This window comes from Nomascus leucogenys, chromosome 17 (genome assembly GCF_006542625.1).
Source record: "Nomascus leucogenys isolate Asia chromosome 17, Asia_NLE_v1, whole genome shotgun sequence".
NCBI lineage: Eukaryota > Metazoa > Chordata > Mammalia > Primates > Hylobatidae > Nomascus > Nomascus leucogenys.
In genome coordinates, this window is record NC_044397.1 from 2,003,246 (window position 1) to 2,031,090 (window position 27,845).

The window sequence follows — 27,845 nt, forward strand, 5'->3', positions numbered from 1 at the left end:
CCCTTTTTAGGGGCTATGTTCTTGTCGTTTTCAGCACTGAGACCGTGGCCTACCCATCTGGTGCTAGAAGGTCCTAGAATGGCTGTTCAGACCTCCTGACTTTTCCCTCCGTACCCTCCACTCAGATGACATCAGCCTCTCTCCAGTCTTCCTTCCAACAATTTTCCCAAATCTGACATGATTTCCACCTCTGACACATCAAAATGCCTTCCATTCCAACCGTAAGGATCTTATACGTGCCATGAACATGTATAGCAAAGGTCTGTCAAATTCTATACAAACTCTTGGCTGGACTTACTTTTCTCCCTGTTTCCTTCTCCATGTTTTTCTTCCTGATCCTAAGTTTCTCTGTGTGCCCTGCAAGCATGCGTTTCCTTTTTTATGGGGGAGGAACAGAGTGAGGTCCTTTTATTAGCTTTTCTGCAGTTTGAGGGCTGCTGGCTGTGTGTGTGGTGACCAGCAGCAAGCACTTAGGGACCACTATTTGACAAGGACCATGGTCCTTGGTGGCTACATATTCACAAGAGATCAAAAGAGTAAAATGTGTCATTTGCTCTTTCCAGTGATTCCCTGAACAGCACCGAAAATAATCTAGGATTCAAAATAATCCCTGATGAAGCTGATTAGTAGACAGACTGTACATTTCAAGTAGTATTATAAATAATTAGTCATGGACTGTTCATGCCAGTCTATTGCTTTTGGGACATATTATTCTGTGCATGATCTATTTTTTTCTATTGAACCTCATTTTAAGTTAACTGAATATAGGAATTATGATTAAATCATCTCTGTATTTCCCACGTTCTTAGTATATTACTTAAAGCCCCATTATATATTGAAGGAAACTTACTGTGACAGTTTCCTTTGTAATAAAACCATAAAATACGCACTTCAGAAGGCATTCTGCTATACCTAGTGTTGGGAGGTTCATATAAACTTGTTTTCTGAAGACAAGGTCTCACTCTGTCACCCGGGCTGGAGTGTAGTAGCATGATCACAGCTCACTGCAGCCTTGACCTGCCGGGCTCAAGCAATCCTCCCAGCTCAGCTTCCATAGGAGCTGGCACTACATGTGTGCACCACCACATCCAGCTTTTTTATTTTTTGTAGAGACAGGGTCTCACTATGTTGCCCTGGCTGGTCTCAAACTCCTTGCCTCAAGCGAACCTCCTGCCTCAGCCTCCCAAAGTGCCAAGATTATAGGTGTGAGCCACCATCTCATCCAGCAAAACTTGTTAATATTGGTCTAAAATTCAAGTTTAAAAGTTTATATCATTAAAAATCAAAACTGAAAAAGGATATACAGATATTAAGGCAAGCAACATTTTACTCTGCTTCCATGCCTAGCATCTTTCTGAAAAATTAGCTTTTTAAATATCTATACTCAGCTGGGTGCAGTGGCTCAGGCCTATAATCCCAGCACTTTGGGAGACCAAGGCAGGCAGATCACTTGAGGTCAGGAGTTCAAGACCAGCCTGGCCAACATGGTGAAACCCATCTCTACTAAAAATACAAAAATTAGCCAAGGGGGTGGCACATGCTTGTAATCCCAGTTACTTGGGAGGCTGAGGCAGGAGAATTGCTTGAAACTGGGAGGTGAAGGTTGCAGTGAGCCAAGACTATGCCACTGTACTCCAGCCTGGGCGACAGAGCGAGGCCTTGTGTCAAAAAAAAAGAACATACATATATATATATATCTGTACTCGAACTACATAAGAGTAAGGAGAGACAGCACCGAAAAGTTATATTCTGTAAACTTCAGAAGTAGATTTATCAATATTCAGAAATTTCTAAAGAATCATACTGCTATTTTTAAATCAAATATTTTAACTTATTGTGTCCTAATAAAACAACTGTCACCTGACACTTCAGCCTCCCACAGTTCTGGGATTAAGGGTGTGAGCCACTGCACCCAGTTGAGACATCTCTTTTTTAGCATAATCAATAAAATGAACAAACCATTTAATGAAGTGTTTTCAATTTAAAACAAATTATTTGGGGAAAAAAAGTTCTGCATACATCCAGACATTACCCAACCCCCCAGCTCATGCACACACACAACAGACACCTTCAGAGACAACTAACCCTGCATAGAAATCAGCACGAAATCAATACCTTTTATGTGGCCCTGAAAGCACTGATAGACCTATGGATACCCCTACTGCGTCTTAGAGAAGTATCATTGGCTTTTTTCCCCTGACTATAGTGGCAAGGAATTGGAGTCAGAGTTGGCAGCGACATTTTAGTGATCTTTGGAACACAATGTCCAAAAAACACCAGGCAGTCACTAGGCGTAGCTGAGATGTGATAGCCATCACTCTGGAGATTTGAGGGGGGAAAAAGAAGCTTACAGTTGTCTTTCATACGTTCTGCCTTTAAGGCAGGAGTATATACTGAATCATTCTCAATATTCCTTCCATCTATGGAATTCTAAGTCCCTTGATAAAACCAGCGTTGAAGAAGTCAGGAGGCAAGATGTGCCAGGACTAGATAAGTGCCAGGAAAGTTAATGCAAGAAATGCTACTGAGTTGTCCCCATGATCTTTTCCTCAGAACGTAAAGTACTGACAATCAATGTAATAATAAAACACAGACTTGGTCAAAATCATGCTCAGGGTTTATTTGGACAACTAAATTGCTTGTATCTTGCTTTTTATTAGCATCAAATATTTTTTTCTTCTGTCCCTGCCCCCAGCATCAAATATTTACTAAGCAATCATAAAGTGCATGCTATTGTGTGAGGGGCTTGGCATTAAGAAGTTTTAGTGTGAGTTAGAAAGTCTGCACCCTGAAGATGCTTACAGTTTTCAGGACCAAATTCTAGTCATTGCATCCATTAACTACAGAGGATGAAAAGTCAGCAAGTATTAAAGTCAGACAGCTGAGTCTGAGAACATCTTCCACATTTTTGTCTATCACTTGCTAACCATAGTATGAAGGGTTACCAGATATTTGAACTCTGACAACAATATCAGATCTTTTCTTGCTCAGAGGAATTTAACTATCTGAATTATTGAATAGATTTCTTCAAAGAAGGCAAGGTCTGTGGAAAAGGGCAAGTTGGAAAATCCAGCTATGGTTGGGTTGCTAAGGATAAACACACAAACACTGCATACTGTGCAACATTAATTCTTTTAAAATAGAAGTAGTATGTTTTGGACATCAGTTTATTACTAAAATAAAAATGTAAATTTGGATTTAACTAAAACTTTCCCAAAGCAATTAACCTTGAGTCTACAAACAAACAAATAAAAAAAAAAAGAAAGAAAAAATGTGTAGGCATAACTATGACAAGAAAATAAAACTAAGTCTGCTGTCTTATATGTCATGTTCAATATAACCAGAAAGCATACCCAAAATTTAGGAGCAAAAAGCTAACTCCGAATTATCCCTTGCTGCTTAATGAGTACAGGAAGCCACAAAAGAAAAATTGCCCATGTGGCATTTTTTCCCCCACAGAAGACAGATGTTATACAAAGTAAAGAAAATTTAGGGTAAAAATGTGTGTGAAGAAAGGCTCACAGGGAATGATTTAAGCTCAAAGATTGCAAGAGCTCAACACAGACAAGTGGACTAAGGGCCAACTAAATATGGACCTGCTCGCTACAAATAATGCTGAAGAGTATTCCTAGGATGAAAATTAATTTTAGGGGTAATATATATTAATGTGGTAGGAAACAGAAAATTGAGAAAAAAATACAAATAAAATTAAAAGAAGGAAAATTTATCCTAAATGGTAGAACTTTCTCACAATCTATGTCATCTCAATACCACCTAAGGAGGTTAATGTATAAAATACACACATCTCAAGTGATAAAGGCTTGTATGCAGATAAACATTCAAGTTAAATAAAATGAAAACTGTAATAAAATTATTCTAAATCCAGAAACAAAAGCTGTGTTAACTTTCTGATAAAAGAGAAATCATTATATAAATCATTAACCCCTAAGAAACCTCCTAACACCCTGCAATGCACATCAAATTTTATTGCAATTATGTACAAAGAAAATTGGAGACAAGCTGATGTATTCTGATATCATTCATCTTAGCTAGTCTATGCACTCTGGGTACTCAAGAACTCTGTATGCTTATTATGTTATATTTGTCCTTCTTGGAGTGGTTATACTTGTAAAAAGCTATCCAGTACCTTGAACAGACTGGATAATTAGAATTACAATGACTGCCATTTGAATATACTATGTCATAATTTCCTTTAAGTGCATTATCCTACTTGATGATACACTTGCCCTCTCCCTGGCCGGTTATTAAAGACTGCTTTCCAAGGCAGACATAGGTTCCTTGAGCAAAGTTAAGCTTATCTAAACCAATTTCTTTAATTGATGGATGAGGTCTCCAGTATTTCATCAGGTTCACTTACCTGAACCTACTGTATTTCATTTATAACCATCTTATTCTGTTCAGAAAGTACATGTTTCTCATTCAAAGTGTTACCAGTCGATTTCGATTTCTAGATAAATACAAAGTAAACATTTTACATAATGCTTTCATACTCCTTTGTAGAAGCTGAAGTTTAACTATATACTGCTACCTAATACATTCTTTTTGGAAGAAACCATGTCGGTCACAGCAAAGAAGCTACTCTGGGACTAGGACTAGTGTTTCCATTGGAAACAATTACTCACAACAGAATGAAATCTTCTCTATTCAGGGATGAAAGGACAGACATTATTCATTATGGTACCTTTTAAGAATATCAGAAACCAATGATAGTATGCAACTGTTACAGCTGAGGCCAAAGCAATCTATTACCCAAATAAAAGGAACAAGATATAATGTCTACTTCGGTATTTCTCAATTTACTGTGCGTTTCACTCTTGGGTTCTTACAAACTAAGAACATGCACATGTGCACACAGGCATGCACACACACACGGACACCCACACATACCTTCATCAGACCTACCCAAAACTATCCCTCACTCACTTTAATAACTCTGGACTCTTGCTGGAATTCCCAGTTGCAATATCTGAGAAGGTTATTTTTTAACTAGATGTTCCTATCTTCTTTTTCATAATCATATTTACCCAAAACATTAATTTTCCACATTGTATTTTTTTCGTGTTAATAGAATTACTACTTTTTCTAATATAGGAATTGTTATATAATCAATAGGGTGGTATAAGAAAGGAATGTCCCAAGTTCTTCCTTAAAAAGAAATCTTTAGATTCCTTCTTGAAAAAGATATTTTAAAAGATACAGGTGCTGCAGAATTTTGCTCCTTAGTTCAGCTAAAATCCTGCTCTACTCGCCCTTGAATATGTCGGCATTGTCTGAATTTTCCTGGCCATGTGATTCTTCCCCTGGCAAACAGTGTGAACTTCCAAACTTCCCGTGGCTCCACCCCGTCCTCCCAACGGAGTGCACAGGCTGGTCGGAGACTCTCGGGGAACCCTCCCCCTTATCTGCCTCCTGCATCTATCATTGACAGGATTGCCTTATACAGCAATATAGCTAACTTCTGTGCAGAGAAACCCCTCCTCATGAAGAACATCTAAAAATCATAGGCAAAACTTTTCTTTTTTTTTTTGTTTTTTTTTGTTTTGAGATGGACTCTTGCTGTGTCACCCAGGCTGGAGTGGTGTGATCTTGGCTCACTGCGACCTCCGCCTCCCAGGTTTAAACAATTCTCCTGCCTCACCCTCCTTAGTAGCTGGGATTGCAGGCACATACCACCATACCCGGCTAATTTTCGTATTTTTAGTAGAGACGGGGTTTCACCATGTTGGCCAGGCTGGTCCTGACCTCAGGCGATCTGCCCACTCAGCCTCCCAAAGTGCTGGGAATACAGGCGTGAGCCACCACACCTGGCCCTAAACAAAACACTTAAATTCTCTTAAAAGTATGGTTAAGTTGGCAGTAAAGGCCAGGTGTGGTGGCTCACGCCTGTAATCCCAGCACTTTGGGAGGCCAAGGCAGGTAGACCGCTTGAGGTCAGGAGTTCTAGATCAGCCTGACAAACATAGTGAAACCCCATCTCTACTAAAAATATGAAAATTAGCTGGGCGTGGTGGTGGGTACCTGTAATCCCAGCTACTCGGGAGGCTGAGGCAGAAGAATCACTTGAACCCAGGAGGCAGAGGTTGCAGTGAGCCGATATGGCACCACTGCACTCCAGCCTGGGCAACAAAGCAAGACTCCATCTCAAAAAAAAAAAAAAAAGAAAAAAAAGGGGAGGCAAGAATCGTTGAACAGGAACCATTCCCCAGGGATGAGTAAGACTTAGAGCTGGTGTTTGCTCTGATGTAGGGTGACCATATAATTTATCGCCCAAATCCAGACATTTTTGAGTATGAATAACTAGGCTACAGCAAATTAATAATTTTCCAGGCATACCAAGATATATGATCACTCTACCCTGAGATCATCTGCTGATCCCCGGTAGCAGTTTGGATTTTAACAGGCCACATGTAGGCTTGGGGAAAGGAAATAAACCCTGGGGTCTAAACAGGGAGAGATGCTGAAGCAGAGGCTCCTGAACAACGTCCAGACTCCCAAAAGGCAACATTTTTAGTGGCTGACTTTTAAAAAAGAAAGAAATCTATCTTGCAAAAGGAGATGGGGTTGAAATACAGGTGAGAATACCAGGTGATAGGGCTGAAATACAGGTAAGAATGGGGTGAAAGCTTAGAGGGCAGCCAGTTCAGACTGAAGCAACTTAATTCAAAAGACTTGAATGTTAAATGCTCTCATCACCATTGTAATCTCTGTAATCTGACAAATCTTCTAGGGGGTTTGCTCTACTAAAAAGAAGGGATTAATCCAAGAAATGGAAGAGAAGAAATCAAAGAAGTATGAAATTCAATTTGGGAGACAGGCGAAGAGAATTCCAAAGATAGCAACAAGGGAGCGGCTCAGATTGACAGCTGTGCATAAGGCTGAGAAAGCAAGAAGGGAAAGAAGGTTCTAGAAAGGATATCTCTTAAGAAAAAAAGGAAACAGAGTGCTGGGAGAAAACTTTATTTAGATGCTACTAGAAGGTGTAAAAAAGATTATCAATAAGTATTAAAAACTAACTTCAGGAAAAACAATCAAACCAGAAGGGAAACAATCATACCACATATGCTCGGATATTAATTATATTTGCAAGACCACAGTGAAAATTACTTTTACTACAAATTGTAACATAACTATATTGGGAGGATAGGGAAGGAATGCAGGGGAGACGGCAGTGTAAAAGAGCCAAACAGTCATCTATTGTCATAATAGGAAATTAATAGAAAGTGACTACAATTGATTAATCAAAAGAAAGATGTCCCACATAGGAAATATAGGTATGTATAAATGCCCAAAGAAAGAGCTAAACGAGTGGTAAGTCATTGCCTTTGGAGATGGAGACTGGAGTAAATGAAAAAAGGTGAGTGTGGGAATTGCTGTATTTGTTATATACTATATGCTCTTCAGTACTATTTGACTTTTTAAACTATATGCCTGTATTACTTTAATAAAAATTTTAAAAATTGTAAACATATATCAAATGAAATTATTTTCAAGAATATGGGTTAAAGATAGAACTTTCATAATTTCAAAATAAGGAATTTCCAGACAAAGAAAAATAAAAGAATTCATCATCAACAGATTCTTACTAAAGGAAATTCTGAAAAGATATACTTCAGGAAGAAAAAAAAATGATCCCAGAAGGAAGATCTGAGATGCAAGAAGGAATGGTGAGCCAAGAATAGGAAATATTTATGGATAATGCTAAACACACATTGACTAGATAAAACAATACTGTTGTCCCACTTGTGGGTTAAAAATCAAATAAAATTCTAGGAAAGAACAGCATATAGGTCAGATCAAGCGTGATGGGAAATAACTCTCTTCTAACATCCTTACTGAGTCTAGAAGAGGGTAGGCTGGGTGAGGTGGCTCATGCCTATAATCCCAGCATTTTGGGAGGCTGAGGCAGGAGGTATACTTGAGGCCAAGAGTTTGGGATCAGCCTGGGAAACACAGCAAGACCCTGTCTCTAAAAAGGAAAAGGAAAGAGTTTTGTTTAAATACAGCTGGGAGTGGTAGTGTGCGCCTATAGTCCCAGCTATTCAGAAGGCTGAGGTGGGAGGATCCCTTGAGCATAGGAGCTCTAGGCTGCAGTGAGCTATGATCATGACACTGCACTTCAGCCTGGGCAACACAGCGAGACCCTGTCTCTACAAAGGAAAAGGAAAAAGGGTAAAGAAATGGTTCAACTTTAGAATAGCAAATTAAAAATGCATGTTAGAATAGCAAATTAAAAATGCATGTTAAAATTTCTGAAATCTAGTATAACCACTAAAATAGAATGTATAACTTCCAGTATAGTAAGGGGGGGTCAGAAACCAGAATGAAGAAAAGCAGCAATACAAAAGTAAACATAAAAGGAGGAAAGAATAGGCTGGGCGCAGTGGCTCACGCCTGTAATCCCAGCACTTTGGGAGGCTGAGGCAGGCGGATCACGAGGTCAGGAGATCGAGACCATCCTGGCTAACATGGTGAAACCCCGTCTCTACTAAAAAAAAAAAAATACAAAAAATTAGCCAGGCGAGGTGGCGTGCGCCTGTAGTCCCAGCTACTTGGGAGGCTGAGGCAGGAGAATGGCGTGAACCCTTGGGGGCGGAGACTGCAGTGAGCTGAAATCGTGCCACTGCACTCCAGCCTGGGTGACAGTGAGACTCTCTCTCAAAAAAAAAAAAAAAAAAAGGAGGAAAGAATAAAAGAAGTAAAATTTAAAACAATTCAACAAATAGCAAAAAATGATATGGGAGAAATAGATCAAATGTATTAGGAATCATAATTAATGTACATGGACTAAATTCTATAGTTTAAAAGACAGATAACCAAACTGAAGAAAATTAAAATCCTATGACACACTATTTACAAGAAACAATAAAATATAAGGGCAAAGGAAGCCTGAAACTAAAGGTATGGAAAAAGACATAACAAGTATAGATGCAAAAGTTACAATAATATCAGAAAAAACAGACATTAAAGTAAAAAGCATTACTCAAGGAAGAGGGTAACTATATACTGATAAAAGGTTCATTTAATTATAAATATATAACAATTCTAAGTGTATATGCAGCTAATATAGTTTCAAAATATACTAAGCAAAAAGTAACAAACTGAGAAACTGAGAAATCCACTATCAGTGGCAGATTTTAACTGCTTTCTCTCAGCAACTGATAGATCAACCAGACAAAAAGTCAGAAAAAATACAGAATATTTGAGCAACATAATTAAAATAACATGAACATGAAGAGAATAATGTTCTCAATAACTGAAAAATATACATTCTTTTCAAGTTCACAAAGGATTTTATTTTTAAAGGCTATGTTCTAGGTAAGCATCAACAAATTTTAAAGGATCAGTATCACACAGATCACTTTCTCTGATCACACTCAATCAACTGGAAAACAATAACAACTCTACATACACACATACATATGCACCTTAAAAATAACACCAAAAACACACGTACGACTGCAATCTAAATACATTTCCAAAGAATCTATGGGTCAAAGAAAAAATTAGTAATGGAAATTAGAAAATACTTAGATAATATAAGAATAATAATGAAAATAACAATTACTAAAACTTGTGGGATGACATCACTAAAAATAGTGTAGTAAAAGACTCCAGGGTTCCATCTCTTAATGAAAATCAACTAAAGTACTGGCAAAAACTGTCAGAATCAACTTTTGCAGAATTATGGAACCTAATTAAAACCCTTCAACAATTAGGGGAAGTCTTGGTGAAGAAGGAAGCTGCTACAGTAAGACAGCACTGTGGTGTTTTAAATTGCCCACCTACCATCTCCCACACCACCTTAGATTTGTGGTGGCTGTGAGGACAGCGGCCCGTACTGCTGGTGCAGGTGTCCAGTGCCAGAGGGAATAATAAGAACTTTAATCTCAACTAACTGTGGTTGTGGATTTTGACCTATCTGGTAGCTCCCTTAAGGATCAGTTCAAGAGTTTGCCTTTGTTCTGCCAGCCTCAGATCCTTCCCACGAGGGAGGTGGCTTCCCAAGTAGCTTTTATAGAACACATTCAAAGGCACAATTATTGGTCACAGCAGCCTGGGGAGGTTGCAGTGAGGTGAGATTGTGCCATCGCACTCCTCTAGCCTGGACAACAGAGCCAGACCTTGTCTCAAAAAAAAAAAAAAAAAGAAAAGAAAAAAGAAAACAACTGCAGTAAAAAGAGGAAATAATAATGATATGAGCAAAAAATAATGAAACAGGAAACAATGACACAATACAGATAATTTTAAATCCAAAGAAGTCTCTTTGCAAAGGGTGACAAAATTTAAGAAAGACGAATCGATAAAAGAGAGAAAGGACAAACAATTTTAGGCATGAGGAAAACAAAATAATTACAGATGCTAAAGAGATTAAAAAGATAACAAATTATAAATAACTTTAAGCCAATAAATTTGAAACCCTGGGCCGGGTGCAGTGGCTCACGCTTGTAATCCCAGCACTTTGGGAGGCCGAGGCGGGCGGATCACGAGGTCAGGAGATCCAGACCACGGTGAAACCCCGTCTCTACTAAAAATACAAAAAAATTAGCCGGGCGTGGTGGCGGGCGCCTGTAGTCCCAGCTACTCGGAGAGGCTGAGGCAGGAGAATGGCGTGAACCCAGGAGGCAGAGCTTGCAGTGAGCCGAGATTGAGCCACTGTACTCCAGCCTGGGCGACAGAGCGAGACTCTGTCTCAAAAAAAAAAAAAAAAAAATTTGAAACCCTAGTTGAAATGAACAAATTTTTAGAAAAATCTGAATTATCAAAACCAACTCCATAAGAAATAGAAAACCAGTGTGGTGCTATAAACATTAAGATATTTAATCAACAATTAAAAGTCTTCCCACAAGGCCCAGAAAGTTTTATAGGTGAATTCTACCAAACATTCAAGAAACAGACAATTTTAATATATACAAATTCCTCCAGGGAAAGAAAAAGAATACTCCTCAACACATTTTATGAGGCTGATACAACCTGAAAACAAAATTAGACAAGCACAAGAAAATTCTAGTTGACCTCATAAACACAAATGCAAAATCCTAGAAAAATTTCAGCCAAACAAATTCAATGATATATAAATAATCATCATGACCAAATTAGGTTTATTCCAGGAGTGCTAGGTATATTCAACACTAGAAAATCTTACAATGTAATTCACACATTAACTTTAAATGAGAAAAACCCTGTGATTGTCACAATATTTCCAGTAAAAACATTGGATAAATCCAACCACTATTTAAAAATTTAACAAACACTCAGCAAACCAGGAATATAAGGCAATTTCCTTAACTTGTTAAAAGGCAGCTATCAAAATCCTGTAACAAATGTCCTTCTCAGTGGTAAAATGATAGAAGCATTCCCTTTAAAATTAACAAACCTCAGAAGGATGATCACCATTGCTCCTTCTATTCAACTGCATTTCTACACATTCTGTAGTAAGCAAGCAGAATACATTGAATTAAAAGATACTGTACAAAATGGCAACAAAAATAGATGTTATATCTAGAAATAAACCTAACAAAGGATGTAGCAGATATGGAGAAAGTTATAAAATTTTGTTGAATGACGGTCAAGAAGACCAAAGTAGATGGAGGAACACACCACGTTCACGTATACGAGGATCCAATCTTATAAAGTTGCCAGAAGAACTGGTAACGTTCCATCTGTTACACTAAATGGTGAGTAATGGGTCTTCATTTTATTGAAACTCATTGCTATAGATTGAATGTTTGTGTCCACCCCTTCTCCAAATTCATATGTCGACATCTTAACCCCTTGAAGCTGATGGTATTTAGGAACTGGGGAGGTGATTTTGGATAGAATTTTGCCCAAGTCCAGGGATGACTGAGTGGGCTGTGGCAGACAGTGCCTTTTGTATTGGACAGCTGACAAGCTGCATGGGAATATGCACTCCTCCTCAGTCATACATTATCTTCCTTTGGCATGCTGGCAGCACAGGGCTAGGTGGGAAAACCTGAAGCCTCACTTTAATAATGGTAGCACATAAGGCACAGTGATTCTGACTCAGTTGCAAGCTAAGTGCAAAACTGGAGTATATTCACCCTTAAATCTCACCTTTAAAAATTTCCTTTTTAAGCTTACAATTGATTCTTTCTGTAAAGTGTCTTGTGATACTGTGAATTGGGCTATATAAATATAAAACACACTGCATTATATAAAGTTTTACTGCTTCTCTGCTATAACATCAAATATGCTTGATTCTCTAGGCCTAATTTGTATATCTTTAGACTCACTGAGTAGGTTTTACCTGATGAAGAATTCAATAAAATGGTATTAAAAGAGACAAAGATTGCTATCAGATATAAATCCCTTTTTATCTTTCCTCTGAGCTTAAGCCTTTGGCAAATGGTTCTTTTGGATATGCAAAATGTATCCCACCAACAAAAGCCTGCTTAGTTCACACAGAAGTTAGACTAGTCAGCACTTACAAACTGCAATAACCCATCACTGTAAAATACTTATTAGAAGGTCTTCACAACTAGTATTTCCTAAGAGTCACATAATAAGGAAAACCACAGTGCTTTCAGGCCTCAGAAGACTAGAAAACAATTTGATTGGGGTAATATGTGATAACTCCTAAATAACCTAACATTTCACAGGAAGACAATGCTTAAATATGGTGGCCTAGAAAAACATTCCCAGGGTAAAAGGCCTCTAGCGTGCGGAGGGAATTTTGTCTCATCCTGTATGTAATAAACTGACAAAAATATACTTGCTCTGTATCAGAAATGTTCAGGATTCTTTTAGCATAAATAACAACACAGGGAAAGCAAGTTCTGTCCAGTGTTAGTGTAGGAATATAATCAAGTTCAGCTTTAACTGTAGCTATCTGTCATTTGGCTTCAGCCTCAGCCTTTGAAGGGACGCTGAGAGCCTAAGGTCTGCTTCAGTGTCAATTCTGGTATCCCTGAATGTATTCAGGATCAGTGACCATGTGGTCACATAGGTTCCTAAGATATCTAACTAGCATAGTAACTACAGAAATATGAACGAGGTATGCCATTTGGATCTAGGGTTAATATCTGTTTATTTCACTTACTTTTGTAAGCATACTAGATACAACTTGGTGTGAAAATCTTATGTACTTTTTTTTTTCTTTTGAGACAAAGTCTTGCTCTGTCGCCCAGGCTGGGGTGCAGTGGCTCAATCTCAGCTCACTGCAACCTCTGCCTCCTGGCTCAAGCAATTCTCCTGCCTCAGCCTCCCAAGTAGCTGGGATTACAGGTGCCTGGCACCACACCTGGCTAATTTTTGTATTTTTAGTAGAGACGGGGTTTCACCATGTTAGCCAGCCTGGTCTCGAACTTCTGACCTCATGTGATCCACCTGCCTCAGCCTCCCAAAGTGCTAGGATTATAGGCGTGAGCCACCGCACTCGGCCCTTTACGTACTTTTGATATTAAAATCTTAACAGTCAGCTGAAGTCTGAATGTATATTTATTATTGCAAGAGTAAAATGTTACAATAATCACGGTGACTATATAAAAATCATTAACTTTTGTACAAAGTTAATTATGAAACCTAGAGTGCTCAAATAAATGGGGAGACAGGTTAATAGAACAAATATTAAGAAATAGTAGATTGGCTAGATATCTTTAAGAAGAACATTATATGTTTTTTGAATCAACATGCCTACAAAATTTTTTTAAAAACAGGCAAACTATTAGAGATTAAATAATATCATACTTTTTTTTTTTTTTTTTTGAGACAGAGTCTCACTCTGTTGCCCAGGCTGGAGTGCAGTGGTGCAATCTCAGATCACTGCAACCTCCACCTCTCCAGTTCAAGCAATTCTCATGCCTCAGCCTCCTGAGTAGCTGGGACTACAGGTGCATGCCACCATGCCTAATTTTTGTATTTTTAGTACAGATGGGGTTTCGCCATGTTGGCCAGGCTGGTCTCAAAAAACTCCTGGCCTCAAGTGATCCACCCAACTTGGCCTCCCAAAGTGCTGAGATTGCGGGGTGAGCCACCACGCCCAACAATAATATCCTACTTCTAATCTTTATAATATTATTTGGTAAGAATATTGTTATTTGTAACCCTAAACAAAAATCCTTTATTTAATTTTTGTTATTTCATTCCACTTAGGCTACAAGTTTCAAGAAACAATTCTGTTTCAGAAATCTTCATGTCAGAATAAATTTAAGGTAGCATACCAATTTTGCCACCCCAAAATTTCATAAGAAGGAAAAACTCCAAAGTAATATATAACAACAGCCATGATAAATTATCTTCAATTTAAACGGAATAAATATAAGAAGAATGAAGAAAATAACATAAGATTAAAGAAATATGAGATGCTCCAAAATATAATATATTGCTCCTCCCAAAGGCTTCAGTTGAAAGTGAATGTCTACTGTCACAAATGTGCAATATAGTGCTCACAGGCTCATTTAGCAGGTGCTGAGTGTTTCAGAATTCTGGTTCCTGCAATATAAGGTCAAATTTTAAAATTCTGATCAATATAAATGTAATAAAATTATAGTGATATTAATATTTGGGATACATTTTCCAGTTTACTTTTTTTTTTTTTTTTTTGGAGTGGGGGGCCAGGGTCTTGTTCTGTCACCCAGGCTGAAGTGCAGTAGTATGATCTTGCTGTTCTGCAACCTCTGCTTCCCAGGCTCAAGCAATCCTCCCACCTCTGCCTCCCAAGTAGCTGGGACTACAGGTGTATGCACAACATCCAGCTAATTTTTATACTCTTTTGTAAAGACAGGGTTTCACCATGTTGCCCAGGCTGGTCTTGAACTCCTGAGTTCAATCCATTTGCCCACCTTGGGCTCCCAAAGTGCTGGGATTACAGGCATCAGCCAACGTGTCTGGCCCAATTCACTCTTGTTACCCAAAAGTCCCCTCTGTGTTGGTAATATTACTGGTCCCAATTCCCCATCTGGCCAAAATGTTTATTTGATGCATCTCTAAAGTGACATTCTATATTGTGTAGTAAGAAAGGATGCTTGCAGGTAGAATAAGGAAGCACTTAATAATTTACTCTTCGATATTCACCTTCCTAGAAACTTCAAATTAAACAATCAAATAATGTTTCTTTTTCAACTATAATTATGTTTCTGAATATAAATCTGTACATATTTGTTTGTTACAGGGAGAGACTATAGTAAGTCTAGAATAATAAGACAAAAGTTGGCCGGGCACAGTGGCTCAAGCCCGTAATCCCAGCACTTTGGAAGGCTGAGGTGGGCGGATCACCTGAGGTCAGGAGTTTGGGACCAGCCTGGCCAACATGGTGAAACCCCGTCTCTACTAAAAATACAAAAATTAGCCGGGTGTGGTGGCGCATGCCTGTAATCCCAGCTACTTGGGAGGCTGGGGCAGGAGAATTGCTTGAGCCTGGGAGGCGGAGGTTGAGGTGAGATGAGATCAATACCACTGCACTCCAGCCTGGGCAACAAGAGCAAAACTCCACCTCAAAAAAACCCAAAACGATGACAACAACAACAATAATAATAATAAATAAATAAGACCAAAGCCATATGAAGGCATCATGTATCTAATATGCATGATTCAGCAGTTGGTATCTAGTCAGTATGGCAGACATTGTGAGTAATGGCCACAATATATAACATATGGATCTGGGAGAAACCTTCTAAAAGTGTATCATTCATTTTGTTCCATTCATGCCCAGAGGAGCAATCTGCCAATAGATAAATTCTTGGGAAAAGGACTTGCCCAGATGCCAAATACATCCATATGCAGAATCATAAAGGAGAAGAGCTAATTCACAGGGTGTCAGACATTTGTGGCAAAGAGGCCTGAAAACCAAGAGAGAAAAATAACGACCCGCTTCATTAGCATTCTATCTTCTCGGAACTAGGTAGCATCAATGTGAAATGCATGTACTCACTTCACACTGATAGGATATACCAATTCTACCTTCTCAGATACCCTTTCTAATCACAGTCCCTGGGACTGTAGTCTAGAGTGAAATGTAATCTCCAAGTGAAAAATAAAAAATGATGGAATAAGTATTTTCCTCACTCAAGTGAAATCTGGTTTTATGATGCTTTGCTCAGGAGACATCTGTTAGCATATCTGGATTTAAATGTTCAGATATGCACTTTGTTCCAAAAAAAATGCTTCTGGTGTAACTGCCCCTAACAAAAAAAAAAAATGTCTACTTTATTATAAGAGCTTTGAGGTTCACAGTTTAACTGGCTGGAGCCAGACCATGTTGCTGGTAACTATGGCCCCTCTCCTATTTGACTTGTACAGTAACAGCAGCGTTAGCTGTCTAATATTAGGGGCTGTTTTGTTCTGTTTTTAAAAGAAAGTTTGGTATAACTTAGTGCCTGTATTAGCTGTTAGGATTACAGTCTACTTAGACTTTTATAATGATTTGTTTTCAGCTTTATGTGTTCCACTGAAGAGAAGGGAACTAAAATGCTTTGGAATAGGGAGCTATTTGTGTATTTTCTGCACATGGTATATTAGATTTTCCTATCTCCTCACTGTATTACCAGAGTTCATACTGACTGAAAGAAAATATATCAACTGAATTTAGTGTGTTTATAGATTCAATATGGCCATTTTCAAATGAACTGTGTTGAAAATGACAGTGTCCATCAATCCTTTGGCCAGTAGTTTTTTGTATATGTATAAAAACACCTATTCTGTTTCTAAACTTTAACCTTGAAATACTAATACCAAGAACCTGAGGGTCATTTAAACTGAAAACTAAAGTTAAACCTTCAGGACTTCTGAAATATTAAAGTGTCATTATAAAAGCTACATTTAAAAAGAGGTTAACAAATTGTGCTTTATGATCCACTGTCTTAACCTTTCTCAAGAAAGAAATCTGAGTATTGTTATACCACAGATTTTATACTAGCAAGAGAGCATTTTAAACAAAGGGGGAAAATGACAACAGGACAATAATAATTTATTTTTAGCTCTATGGAATGTACCAAACTCTCTACTAGATCTAACTGTCTTTAACTGGCAGGAAATCTGTGATAATTTATAGTATAGTGATTAACTAATAGAGGTGAGGATTTAACAAAGAATCTTTTAAACTTATTTTCACCACATTTTAAAGACATATATTTTATCTATGGCCAAATTTCTTTCTACTTACCCTTGCTGGGAAAGTTTCATTTCCTTTAACTCAATACATAAAATCTGCACCTTTGTCTGTCAGAGAAATATGCTCAGATGTGTTCTGTTTCATGGCTTGATACACCACAATAAATTGTTAATGATACATTACTGCATCAAAAAAACAGGCAAATGCAATACTGTCTTCTTTGTACATTCCAAAAAGACCTAGGAAATTTCAAAATACTCTCTCTTTAACCCTTCAGCATCAAAGATGCCACCAGTAAACACGTATGAAGCACCTGCACTACACATACAGCCCCAGGCTGGATGGCATTGGGCGTTCACTTTCATTCACAACTGACTATGCTTTATAGTCACTTCACGGTATACAAATATTTTTACAACAAATGTGCCGTAATTTTTTACCATCTTTTTTCAAGAATGAATTACTCAAATGCGTAGATATCCAAATTGATTATTGTCAGCTGACATGACACAGAAATGGCACAAAGGCTCAAGAAGACTAGCGTACGTGAAAAAAGAAAATATTGAATAAAAAAATCAGCTGTCTTAATGTGGTATGTAATTGCTTTAAAATCCTGGGAACTGTGAATATTAAACTATACCAGTATTGTACATTTTACAGGTTACATTTTCTCTCTGGCTTCTGGTGTCTTAAGCTTTATGTTGGTGATTTATGATTTATATTGTCAGTCAAAGCTCTTAATAAAAACACAGCTTTATGTTATGCAGCTGGGAAGAGAATTTTTTCCTTTCTGTCTCCGTAGGGTCCCATATACATATTGAATATATTCTAGTGGTAATTATAAAATACGAGGTTATAGGGCCATCACTGATTGTCATCATATGCCACTCAAACTTCTTCCTGATGGTACAATGAAGTGACTGAAAATACCTCTCTGCTGGTGCCGTCACATATCTCAGAGTGTGCTGGGCTACAACACAGAAGGCTTTCATTCTCCTCAGGATGTAGAGATACTTCCAAAGATTTTCTTTCTTTTTTTTTTTTTTTGAGATTTCCTCAGCCTCCTGAGTAGCTGGGATCACAGGTAACTGCCACCATGTCCAGCTAATTTTTGTATTTGTAGTAGAGACGGGGTTTCACCATGTTGGCCAGGATGGTCTCGAACTCCTGACCTCAGGTGATCCACCTGCCTCTGCCTCCCAAAGTGCTGAAATTACAGGCCACCCAAAGATTTTCACAGTACCAACACATCAGGCTCTTTGGACTTGGCAAGCCTAGCTTACCTACAAAGGCTTGTTTCACACAGACTAATCTCTATCATGTGGTCAAAGAGAACGGTTTCCAAAGTGGGGTGCATACACTCCAGGGGTTTGTAAGATTCTGATTCATTGCTTATAAAAAGAAAATACTAGAATCTATCTTACCATTACTTCTATTGTATACTTTTAAAATGCGTATATTTTTGTATGTTTTATAATGTACATATTAGTTCAGGAGTACATGTATATAATTTGTAAATGAATAAATATGTCAGTGGACCCCATTCAAAAATCTTCTTTGTAATAGTTTTAGTAAGATATAATTTATATACTATACAATTCACCAACTTAAGTATATAATTTGGCGGTTTTTAATATAGTTACAGAGTTGGACAACCATCACCACAATTTAGAACATTTTAATTATCTCAGAAAGACCTGTATCCTTTAGCTGTCACCTCCTCATTCTTTCAGACCTAAGCAACCATTAATCTATGTTCTGTCCCTATAGATTACCTATTCTAGAGATTTCATATAAATGAAATCATATAATGTGTGATATTTTGTAACTGACTTCTTTCACTTAGCATAATCATTTCAAGGTTTATCCACATTGTAGCATGTATCAGTACTTCACTCATTTTAATGGCTAAATAATATTCCATTGTATGGATATACCACATTTTATTTATCTATTCATCAATTGGTGGACATTTGGATTGTTTCCATTTTTGGTTATTATTATGACTAGTGTTGCTGTAAACATTCATGTTGAGTTTTTGTGTGGATATGTGTTTTCATTTCTCGAGTACACACCTAGAGGTAGAACTGCTGGGTCAAGTGATAACTCTATATTTAACACTTTGAGGAACTGTCAGACTATTTCCAAAGTAGCTGTACCATTTTTACATTCTCACCTGCAGTTTATGAGGGTTCTGAACTTCTCCATATCCTTGCCAACAAGGATCAGACTTTTTGATTCTAACCGTCCTCCTGGGTTGAAGTGGTATCTCACGAGCTTTGATTTGCATTTTCCTGATGACTAATGATGTTGATCACTTCTTCATGTGTAACTTTTTTTTAATGGAGTCTCACTCTGTCGCCCAGGCTGGAGTGCAGTGGCCTGATCTCAGCTCACTGCAACCTCTGCCTCCTGGGCTCAAGCCATTCTCCTGCCTCAGCCTCCCAAGTAGCTGGGATTATAGGCGCATGCCACCATGCCCAGCTAATTTTTGTATTTTTAGTAGAGACGAGGTTTCACCACGTTGGCCAGGCTGGTCTCGAACTCCTGACCTCAAGTGATCCACCCACCTTGGCCTCCCAAAGTGCCGGGATTATAGACATGAGCTACCTCGCCTGGCCCATGTGTAAATTTTTTTTACTAATGGGTACATGATCCAAAAAAGTTGTGAGACCCCTGGCATAAAGTTCTCTTGCAATTTCAGGAGCAGTTATCCAACATAAACCCCAGAGAGCATTCTGAAGAAACAATAACAGCTAATGTTCAAGATACTGAAATCTTCATGAACAACAAAAAAGAACACTAATAGGTGAAATCAAGACAAAAAGCATGGGAAACCAATAGAAGATCAAAGATCAACCAGACATGGATGTCTAGACAGTACCCCCAAATTCAGGACATTATACAACTCTAAGGAATGTGCACAGTATCACCTACATTGTCACCACTGCTTAAACTGGTACATGGCTCCACCCTCATTACAAAGAGGTAGATGGTGATGCTTTAGTCACTTCCTTAATACAATCGTAAGCAATTTAAAGAACTGTCCTTTTTTGCCAAAATTATATCCACTCCACATTTTGGTGTTATAGAACAACAGTGACAGTCAACGTCTTTACTTAGCAAAATTCCTTTTGGAAATTGCACTGGTCTGTGAAATCCAAAAGTCTGGGAACTCCTGCTTTAGTACATACCTTCTACTCTAGAAAAGACCTTAGGTCTCCCTAATTTACTCTATCATTCCTGCTTTTATATGCTTATACATATTGTCTCCCTAATCCTGGAATATCAAAGCTTCAAATCTTACCCGTTTTTAAAGACTTCATGTCTTATTCATTCATTCAGTCAGTTTACTCAAATATTTACTGAATATCTAAGAGGAAGACATCAGGCTGATGGGAACAGAATTCGGGTGAGGAATGTGTGCCAAGATGCTTAGCTCATGAACCTTACTCTCAAGGGTTTTACATCCTATACTCTTTATCAAGTCTTAAGTTATAGATTTAGTTAACAATTTCCTAATCACATCACCTGTTAAATAGAATGATGAGGGGCAGACTATTTTAAATCAGAGCTGCTCTGGAAAATCTAGCACATATAGGTCACAGTACCCATTACACGATACACAGTCTCTTGGAGAAGGCTTTTTGGATTGGTCACAGCTTTAAATAGGAAAGAAGGCAATAATGAAGGTCATACCTGAAGTCAGATCAGTGAAGCAGAGCTTCCTATCTTCTTACATCCAAGAACTAATGTCACCAAATCTTCTGATTATTTTACCAAGAAAGAAAATGCTGTAATGATTAATTCTCTTTTAACTAATCTGTTTGATACCTCAAACACCAGAGTGGTTGTTTCTGAATAAAAACTTGCTTGTTTTTCTTTTTTTTTTTTTTTTATAGCTATTCTCTCTCTAATCCTTACCCTGCTGAATTTAATTGCCTTGGCAATGCCAAAACAATGTCTGATCCTAATAGGTCGGATTGATCGCTCTAAACCAATTGGTTCCTTCATTAGCAAGAAAATGAAGTAAAGAGAAAAGGCAGGTGGCTCCCGAACAGGCAGCTGGGCTTTTGCTCCTCTTACAGTGCCTCTCTCATTAAACAGTAGCTGATCGATTGGCAACTTCATCAAAATCCACAAAAACTATTCATCACTTTTGACACAGACCTGTTTAACAGGCCACACAACTCAAGATTTGGATACCCCAGACAGTCTATTTGTGGGGCCCATCACATTCTTCCCAGACAGATGTCTCTTTGGATCATATGGAGGAAATAACGTGGACACATCATGCAATAGACCACTTTCTGGCAAGACACCAAGTAAAGTCCAGAATGGCTAATCCCAGCTCTGAGCTTCTGGAGCAAAGGCTTCCAAGAGGAGAGTCCTCCTCCCACAGTCTAGATTCTACGGCACAGACCAGCAAGAGGAAGCAAGGAGGGTTAAAAATATCAATCATCAACAGACAGAAAGAGAGAAAAACAGAGTCAAAGAAGAAAAGGGCATGCTTTAAAAAAAGAGAAAAAAAAATCACAGGAAAAACAGACTGCGTTACCTTGGTTAGTTGGGAAATGATCCAAGAAAGAGAACAGACTAGGAGTTTTGTCAGATGGCTTAGAGAACTGCCTCTCTGCTAGAATGAGTGAGTCCCTCATTCCCGGGGCAACAATCACACGACCAGAGACACAGCAACTCCTTTTTAAGCCGGGGAATACAGCCTAGGAAAAGGGGGTGCTACCCAATCTTGACTAAGCATCTACTATACCAAAGACCTTGTTAGGCAGTTTACATAAGCTATCCCACTGAACTTGATGACAATCTTACGAAGGAGCTAATTTTATCCTCATTTGCCATACTAAAAATTAAAAGTTTCAGAGATATAAAGTAACCTGTCCAACAACACCGTAGCAAGAAAGAAATGGCAGTCAATCTGAATGTAGTTCTGATTAATTCCAAAGACCTTGCCCTTTTAATGAACCTCTAGGAGGGAAACTGAAAACCAAACCAAACCAAAACACCAAAAAATATAGAGTTAATTTATAAAGCACAAAAATAAAGAAAAATATAACATAAGGCAATGATTTTTAAAATTTTATTCATTTTGCTCATCCTTAAGACAATGATTTTTTTTTTTTTTTTTTGAGATGGAGTCTTGTTCTAAAACGCCCAGGCTAGAGTGCAGTGACATGACCTTGGCTTACTGCAACCTCCACCTCTCAGGTTCAAACAATTCTCCTGCCTCAGGCTCCTGAGTGGCTGGAATTACAGGCACGTGCCACCATGCATGGCTGATTTTTGTATTTTTTAGTAGAGACAGGGTTTCGCCATGTTGGCTAGGCTGGCCTTGAACTCCTGACCTCAGGTGATCCGTCCGCCTCAGCCTCCCAAAGTGCTGGGATTACAGGCGTGAGCCACTGTGACCAGCCAAGACAATGATTTTTAATGGGAATAAAAAGAGTAAGAGGAACATGTAGCCATATTTAAGGCTATTGCTTTCATTCTGGAGGTTCTTGCAAATTGACTCTGGGTTCTGCATATTCTGAGGGGAGGAGGCAGGGGCCAACATTGTCAACAAGTCTCCCTTTTGCTTGCTGCCTTTCCGCAAAGCTAGCAGAGCCAGAAGAGAACTGGCCTTAGAAACAACTGAAGCCACAATAGTAGGTCAATTTTCTCTTAAATTTCAAATCCAGAAACAGAAAGAACTTATTCAACTTCTATGCCAGTAAGTAATTCCTTGGTCTAATAAAAAAAAAAAAAATCTACGAAAAACTTCTCACTTCCTGTACTAGCCACAACACAGTTACTCAATAAAAAGCACTTAGCAATATGTTGAATTTATTCAGTCACTCACAAAACACCTTTCATGGTCAAGGTACTTGCTAAAGCCTGAATAAACAATGTTAGGGCTATTATACCCTCTCATTACAAATACAAATTATCTGAAATTGTATTACAATGTTGACTTACAGGGGAATGTCTGCAATATTTGACAATAAAAATAACCAAAAGGTGAATTTTTGACATAATCAGATTTACCACTTATGACAGACAGATGGAGATGTGGAGCGTCTCAAAATCTTCATTCTATTAAGGAGAATTGGGAGAAAGAGAAGAAAGGAGAAAGGGATATTTAATAGGGGCCTATTATCTGTTTGGGCACTATGTAATATCCTGGGGATACAAAAACGAAAAGATGAGGGCACAGTTCTCTAGGAGTTCAGAGTCCAGTAGAAAAGACAAGAAGTTTGGTCATTCACCCATCCATCCATTCACCCATCTATCCCTTCCTTCATTTTTCCAACCAGCAACTATTTACTGAGAACCTGTGACGTGTTGTCAAGTACTATGCTGGGTACTGAGGATATAACAATAAACCAGAAGGATGTAGTCCTTGCCCTCATGAACTTAAAGAGTCTACTGGGGAAGTCAGGCCAGGAAACAGGCAACTATAATAAAATGTAGTAAGTACTATGAAAGGAGAAAGACAGGGCATTCTAATAGCATAGAATAAGTAAGCCATTGGTGTTGATGGTGGTGATGGGGTAGGGGCTGCCCTGGATATGTCTTTCTCACAGAAAGACATACCCAGATTGGAACTTGAGGGATAAAAATAAGTTAGAAAAACAAGGAAGGATAAGAGAAACAGAAGGGAGAAGGTTTTTGTGGTAAGAAAGAACAACATGTAGCAATATCCAGAGACAAGTCAGGGCATGCCAGAGGGGCTAAAAAGAAATTTCACAGATGCATCATACAGTGGTAGCCAGCCTCTAAAATGGCACCCAATGGTTGTTTTCCGTTATTCATATCTTTATGTGGTTCCTTCTCATACTAATATCCTATTGGTTACAAAGGTCAGTCCCAAAACGACAATGTCTTTCAAGTCTAGGGAAAAACAAAAACAAAAGCATGGCAGCTTCTGCTTTGCTTTCTCTTGGATCACTTTCTCTGGAGGATGGCAGCCACCATGCTGCAGGGACACTCGAGCAGCCCTCTATATAGGAAAACGTGGAAAATCTGCCAACAGCCAGTGTCAACTTGCCAACCATGCAAATGGGCCACCTTGAAAAATGAATCTCTCAATCCTATTCATAACTTCAGATGACTATAGCCTTGGCTGACATCTTGCCTTTAATCCTATCAGAGACTGTGTTGTAGGTATGAGCTGACAGATGATATAACCAAAAAAGAGAGGGGAAAAAAAAACGAAAAAAGAGACTGTGATGATCTGAATATTTATTTCCCACCCCCAAAGTTCATATGTTGAAATACTAACCCCAACGGACAGAATTAGGAGGTGGGGGCTTTGGGGAGGTGATTAGGTCATGAGTGAGGAGCCCTCATGAATGAGATTAGTTCCCTTATAAAAGAGGCCAGAGAGCCAGGTGTGGTGGTTCACACCCACAATCCTAATACTTTGGGAGGTTGAGGTGGGAGGATTACTTGAGCCCCAAAGTTAGAGACCAGCCTAAACAACACAGTGGGACCCTGCCTCTACAAAAAAATTTTTTTTTAATTAACAGGGGGGGGGGGGGGGGGGGGGGGGGGGGGGGGGGTCTACAAAAAATTATTGGGGGCACCTTAGTCCCAGCTACTCGGAGGCTGAGGCAGGAGATGGCGTGAACCGGAGGGAGCTTGCAGTGGCGAGATGGCCATGACTCCAGCTGGCACAGGTGAGATGCTCAAAAAAAAAAAAAAAAAAAAAAAAAAAAAACAGGCATGGTTGCACATAGTCCAGATCGGAGCTGAGGTGGAGATTGCTTAAAAAAAAAAAAAAAAAAAAAAAAAAAAAAGGCCAGAGAAAGCTTCTTTGTCCCTTCTGTCATCTGAGGCCACTGCTAGAAAGCGCCACCTATAAATGAGTAAGTGGCTCTCACCAGATGCCAAAATTGTTGGCACCTTGATCTTGGACTTCTCAGCCTCCAGAACTGTGAGAAATAAATTTCTGTTGTTTATAAGCTACCCAGTTAATAGTATTTGTTAGTAACAGCCTGAACAGACTAAGACAGCGACCTCAAGCCAGAACCACTCAGCTAAACTACTCTCAAATTCCTAATCCCTAGAAACTGTGAGATAATAAATGTTTACTGTTTTTTTTGTCTTTTTGAGATGCAGTCTCGGTCTGTTGCCCAGGCTGGAGCCCAGTCGTGTGATCTCGGCTCACTGCAACCTCCGCCTCCTGGGTTCAAGCAATTCTCCTGCCTCAGCCTCCTGAGTAGCTGGGATTACAGGCATGTGCCATCAAGCCCAGCTAATTTTTTGTATTTTTAGTAGAGACGGGTTTTCACCGTGTTAGCCAGGATGGTCTTGATCTCCTGACCTCGTGATTTGCCCGCCTCAGCCTCCCAAAGTGTTGGCATTATAGGCGTGAGCCACCGCGCCCGGCCTTCTTTTAAGTCACTGTGTTTGGGGTGATCTGTTACACAGCAATATATAACTAATATACACAGCATTTAAGATGAGAGGAAGGTGACTGAGGTAAGAAGCTAAAAAGACAGGGCCAGATCAAGTAAAAATTTTAATGAAATGATATTAGCCTTTATCATGAAAACAATGGGAGTCACTGGAGGTTTTAAAAGAGGGAAATGACAGTCAGAGCTACATTTAGCAAGAATATCTGGCTACATTGTTCTTGTTTGGGAACTGAACAGAAGAAAGATAAAACCAAAACCAAAAAGCTGAGTTAGCGTACTGAATGTGAACCTACCATGTCTCTAAGATTCCCTCAATCTCCACCAACTTTCTCTTTAACATATACTGAGTCACCCTTCTACCTGTGAACTTGGATAAAATGTCATACTGCTTTCTAAACAGTTACCAAGCGGTTGGAGGAAGTCAATGGGAAACAGAAAATTAGGGTGAAGCCATGTCTGACCAACCTGCTGTGTGTCTTGCCATGACCAGCAAGGTAAGGTGCTATATCATACTTTTCCCTCCTTGATTTTCCTTTATCCTTTAACCTTGCCACTTTGGGCTGGAAGTTACCAAAAAAATGTCAGCACTTTAATTCTTGCTTCAGGCTCTACATCCCACAGCTGTTAATGACTACTGCAGTAGCCACTGCCCACAGTTACCTATTCAGAGGTAGAAATGTGGTTAATCTAAATTAAGATGAGCTGTAAGTGTAAAATACACACTGGATTTTGAAGACTAGTATTTAAAAGAAAATTTTAAACACGCCGCTTTTATGTTGATTATATGTTGAACTGATATTTTGAATATATTGATTAAATAAAATACATTATTAATTTCACTTGATTCTTTTTTTTTTTTTTTTTTTGAGACAAGGTCTCATTCTGTCGTCCAGGCTGGAGTGTAGTGGCGCAATCTCGGCTCACTGCAACCTCTGCCTCCTGGGTTCAAGTGATTCTTGTGCCTCAGCTTCCCAAGTAGCAGGGATTACAGGTGTGCACCACCTCACCCGGCTAATTTTTGTATTTTTAGTAGAGACGGGGTTTCGCCATGTTGGCCAGGCTGGTCTTGAACTCCTGGCCTCAAGTGATTCGCCTGTCTTGGCCTCCCAAAGTGCTGGGATTACAGGTGTGAGCCACTGCACCACCTCACTTGCTTCTTTTTATCTTTTTTAATGTAGCTACTAGAAAATTTAACATAATATTTCTATTGGACAGCACTGTTCTAGAGGACCTAGAATAAGACAGTACACAAGTTAAGCAAGAAAAGGGCAATTAGTTATTGCAATGGAGATGTAGAAAAGAAGACTGGAAAAGAATTTAAGGACAAAGCATTGCCAAATAGAAATGACTGGCTGTGGAAGAGGGGAGGAATGAAAGATGACACCCAGTTTTGTGGATGGGGCAACTCATTGAGATGAGAACTTCAGAAGAAGAACATGTTGGAAGGTAGGATTAATTACCTTGAGGCATTCTGTTGTGAATTTCAGGTGCCTGTGCATCACTCTAGTGAAGCTATGCAGTGGCCATATTTCGGCGTGCTATCTGCAAGCACAGGAGAGAGAACTAGGCGGGAGATGAAGACGTGTTATTAACAGATGCCATGTGAGCCCATGAAATTGCTAAAAAAGAGTGTTCAGAGTGAGAAAAGTGGAGAACACAAACAAACACATTAAGAATATCATTCTAGACTGTGATAGGTGTTATATAGAAAATAAAGCAGAATCACAAGATAGTGAGTGATGAGATAGGGCTGAGGGGTTAGTTAAGTTTGGGGATAAATGAGATGGGAGTAAGGAAGTATACGGGACAAACAAAGCATTCTTGTGGAAGAAACGTCAAGTGCAAATGCAGAAAGTTATAAATAGCCTGACAGGTTTATGGAAGGAGCAGGAGTGTGGTACTATTGGAATACATAATAGAATAGAAGGAATGGAGCAGGAGAAACTGCATGGGCACAAAGTGGGCAGATCATGAAAGGCTCTGCATTTTAAGCTGATCTTGGACTTTATGCCATAGGTGAAGAGGAGCCCTGAGAAGTTTTAGAAGAGGAGTGACATGACTTCATTCAATTTTTACAACTTTCATCAAGATACATGTTCCTAACTACAAGGAGCCCCACCTACTTTGTTCTGACATATCACTGGGTTCCACCAAGCACAATTTTAAAAACACTATATTAAATGACTTCTCTAGGCCTTTAAACCTAAACAGTCTATGGTTAAAAGATCAGTGAGAGAAATATAAAATTGTACTTGTGCCAGGTTCACAAGTCTCTCTTCTCTGTCCCAATCCTCCCCTCATTCACACTCAGATAACTGTGTGCATGGCAAGCCTGAATGTTAGGA

The 27,845-nt window shown here is 38.8% G+C and overlaps 1 protein-coding gene across 3 annotated transcripts in view; it reads right to left on the minus strand.

Annotated features, from left to right (window-relative positions):
• Positions 1 to 27,845, minus strand: part of BTBD9 (BTB domain containing 9) — a 477,403-nt gene that overhangs the window by 200,594 nt on the left and 248,964 nt on the right. The gene's annotated exons all lie outside the window — the stretch shown is intronic.